This window comes from Habropoda laboriosa, unplaced genomic scaffold (assembly GCF_001263275.1).
Source record: "Habropoda laboriosa isolate 0110345459 unplaced genomic scaffold, ASM126327v1 scaffold469, whole genome shotgun sequence".
NCBI lineage: Eukaryota > Metazoa > Arthropoda > Insecta > Hymenoptera > Apidae > Habropoda > Habropoda laboriosa.
In genome coordinates this window covers 124924-129479 of record NW_017100616.1, presented here as the reverse complement: position 1 = coordinate 129479, position 4556 = coordinate 124924, and positions in this window count along the sequence as shown.

Below are 4556 nucleotides of genomic sequence, written 5' to 3'. Positions count from 1 at the left end.
TGGCACCGAATAGTGTAATACATACTGTGTTTGTGTGACGTGTTTTTTTCTTTTTTTTTTAAAGACTGATAATTGGTGAATTTATTTGGGTGTTATTAGAATCTTTTATTTGATGTGTGAACATGTGTTGTGTTGGACAAGCTGTTGGGTATGGAAGTCTTAATTTAGTATGTGTTGTAGAAGATGAGTTTTCTTGATATTCGAATGATAGATAATTGTAACGCAATGTATTGTTTATTTAGGAATTTCTCATTTTGAATTGCATCCTTAAAATCTGTGTTGAACGTACTCGTCTTTATAAGAAGCAAACTAAAGTACATAATTGGCTAGAATTTTTGCCGATTTTTAATTAAACATTGAGAAAATTTAATTTCTAACTTAGAAATGACAAAGTTAATACACTACACTAATCAAATCGACAATCAACTAACAAGAATTAATTCATTATTACATTTATCTATACCAACCTAACCAAATTGAAAACTAAACAAAAAATACTAATTCATCGTCAAATCCCACAAATACTAATAGATCATCAGGTCAAGAGTACTAAATCCAAGTAACATGAACGCAAGAACGAACGATACACGAGATCAATAACTCTTAAAGCAAACATCTTCAAGACCGATCGAAGTTACGAAAAACCAGCATCAAAAACTGCGTTACACCAAGGCGGAAATTAAGCGAAGTATTTTGGCCCCGGTTCGCGCGACGATCAACGAGGCTCATTAACAACTCGCCGCCGAGCTCCGCGGTATCTGTTCGTTTTGCTCGATTTCTTTGGATAATTGATCGGGAACGCTATCGTAAAACATCGCAATTATTTCCTTAATAAGGAGGCAATAACACTGGTTCGCCGTAATAGGAGAGGGAGAGACGGGCCGCGATAAGAGAGCGAAAGGGGCGGAAGAAGGCAGCAAGAAATAATGGCGGCATGGAGGTCTTGCCTTCGGTTGGGACAGATTCCTCGTCGCGGACAAACATACCACTGTCATTAAGTCGAACGCGCGTCACTCAAACTCGATCTTCATTTACTTTTCGCTATACATATGTATAGTAGCTGCCCCCGTAACGAACCAACGAACTAAGGGGTTTTGTTCTTCCTCGACCGCGTGAAATTGACCGCAAATGCGTCTCCGCCTGAAAATTGCAGGCCCTGCTCATCCCTCTGGTAAATATTAACAGAGAACGGGAGAACGCTTTTAACGCCTTAACAGAAAACGCCTTCGATTATTATCACCGCGAGATTATTTACACGAAACGCGCGCGCACGCACACGTCCCGTTTATTTCGCTTTTTGCAAACGTTTCACGCTTCTTCCATTTTTCCATTGCCAACCAGCCCAGGTTAATTGCTTGCATGCGATCGTTGGGCGATATCGAAACGCGAAATTGTCCGATTAACAGGAAAAACAACAGAAGAGTTTCACGTTGCAACAATGAAACTTCGTCGCCATTCGGTTAATTCGACGTGTCGAAATATCCCACGTGTCGCTTTTTAATATTTATGAGTTTGCAAGTTTAAATATGAACCACACAACGCCTCGTTCGTTCGTTCGTTCGTTCGTTCATTTGTGGAGCCAACTAGGTCACTATGATAACCTTTCAACGAGGAGGCCCCTAACTATTAAGTGACCACGGTTCATGAAGTGGAACAACTCCAACTTTGTTCGCAATAGTACCTATCCTGCAACTAACTATTAAGCCAATGGAAAGGCACAGTAAACAGAGGCGATACGGATTGTTAAATTGCGTTCTTCAGCACGGTTATGTTAAGACGTCTAATTTCGACGTGAGATTAGTTTATCGGTTAATCGAGCCTGTCTTTCCATAGTTAAGACGTTAAAGGGATAATTGTATTGTTACTTCTAAATTACACGGTCAAGTTTAACGGTCGGTCGTTGCGGGTGGGTTGATTGGCTGGTGTTATTTATGGAGGCTTGAAGATTAGGTCGAATTATGATAAGAAAAGTAATTCATTAGGGTACAAGGTGTTTCTAAAATGTTTTATCTAATTTGTAAATAATGTTGCGTTCGTTTTGATTGACGCCTAATGTAAACACTTAGATTACTTAACAGTGACTTAATGAGAACTGTATGAACTTAACTAATCACTTCTGCAATCAATTTGCGAATGATTACAAATTCAACAGAAAAGAGGAAAAGAAAAATGTTCTCGTTGCTCAAGGAATCACTTCAAAGATCTTCTTGACATGTAAATATAAAAAATTACAACTTCTTAACAATATTTGATATTTTTCAATTATTCTATATACTTTTCACGATATATTTGCAAAATTGAATGACACATTGTAGAAACACCTTGTACGTTCCAAATAGAATTCGTATTCTTCGAGGTATCTGGATCATTATTCACAAATCAAAGTACTAAAATGTCATCTAAAACTAACGATCATAAAATCCTTCAACATAAGATTCCATCATTAGACCTCATTACACCCAGACATATCCTCTGAAATCCACTAGTCTTTCCAATCATCATTCCACGTAATAAAAACATAACTAACTTCAGCATAACTAACTTAACCGCATGATACACGACAAGTAGTAATTCCATGGTTAATCGGTCGAATTATTATCTCGTTAATTAAACGAATTAAACGATTCAGTAGCATTCGCGTATCGTTCCGCGCGATGATAATAAGAGGAAAAGAGCTGTTACTCGTAACGTATTAACGACGGAACGACGAGCAAAAGCTGGATAAAATTTATTGTCCGCAATGATCGCCGTCGGCCGGACAGACAGAATTAAGGCGGGTTCACAGGGCGTCTGGTAAGCGCGCCACCGTGCAAACGGAGGCGTGGTAGGACGATTCGTTCGAACCTTCGTCGCGTGTTCCTTAGGCGTAATTCAAAGCGCGAGGAAAGCGTATTACGTGCCCTTAAATCTGCGTTCGACCGTGTATTAATAATTACATGCCGGTGTGTCGTTATTGTTGCGGTCACGAGGCCTGAATAAATTGCAAATTGTGCCAGGGTGCAGTCGCTTCGCGGAAAAACGCGGCTCCCGGCGAAGGAATTGAATATCAAAGGCGAAGAGTTGGGAATCGTGAATTATTTGACGTATCGTAAGTGAGTGGTATATTCAAGAGTAAAAATAAGATACTTAAAGTTATCGTATTAATTCAGCTTATAAAACAAATTTTGTAACTCTATAGAATCATTTAAATCTTCCAAACCTTGTACAATTTTTAAAATACTCACACCTGTATGTCAAATTAAAAAACACCATAAAATTTCAAAGAAGATCTAGCGATATAACAGCTTAAAGCAAAATAGTTACGAATGTACAGTTTGTGAAATTGATAAAGTGAAATCGTAAATTAAAGCATTTAGCGGTGATGTCGATTAATATATTCGCATCCAGAGTTATACATAATTTGTGAATTGATATTCAAAAAATTCTACTTACAAATTTCATTAAACCTATAAGGTATTAAATCTTCTTCGCTTTCTGCTTAATATTAATTACTGTACTTATCAAAATTGACCTAAAGCTGTCAAGGATTAGAGCACATACAAATTTTTCAAATATACTACCTTGAAAGAACCCATTCTAAATAAAATTCGTTGTTTCTTTCAAACTTCTGTTTCTATGCTCGTATTATTTAACGCCTAATTAATTTCTCAACCTCACCTTATGAGAATACCATAAATGGCGAACGCGTTGTTCTTCCCTGACTGAAGATTCTCTCGGTAAACGAGATTTATTGGGCGAAATGATCGCCGGAGGCGGCCAAAATTAAGGCGGATTCACGAGGTGTCCCTCGGTCTCGCGGTGGCACCACCACCACTTTTCAGAGGGGCGTACACAGGATCGTTGCGTGCAACGAGGGTGTAATTCAAAAAAGGCCGCGCCATACTAAATCTAGGCCCGATTAAGGCTTATTATGGGTAAACACGATCGAGTCAGGTCGACGAAGGTAAAAGCGTGGAAAGAGGATGGAAGAAACGATGTCTCGTTGCGACTTCGAGGCTCCTCCGGTTCCGTTCTGCTCCAGGAAGGATCCTTATGGGTGCAATTACACCGGGCTAATTATGTTCTTTCTCTTGATCGTGCCTCGTTCTCTCTCTCGAGCTGATACGAGGCTTTGTCGAACACGCATCGACCGGTTCTCGGAACGAAACGCTCGTTATTATCTACGAGGCCTACATATGAGAGGATCTTCTCTCGTAAGCAGATACGAGGAGAGGCCGTGGATTGTAATAGGAGCACGTGTAATTATAGCAATTTACCGGGATGCACTACACGTGGACACACCAGGACAGCATCGGTTAACGAACGTTCCGTGAGCACTTGTTCTATGCAAGAATTCGCTGCGTCGCGACATGCGATCCCGTTGTAATTTTATGATAGGTTGCCGACGGACTGATTGCTCTTAATATTTTGTTTATCGGTTTGTAAAATGAGAATGTGGGCTCTTGGAGAGCTGTGAGACGTTTCTATAATTAGGGACAATATGCAGGATGTTTTCTTTGTTATCATCGGTAGAGGAATGATTGCTTAATTCTAATTTTTATTCACGTGAAAAGGTG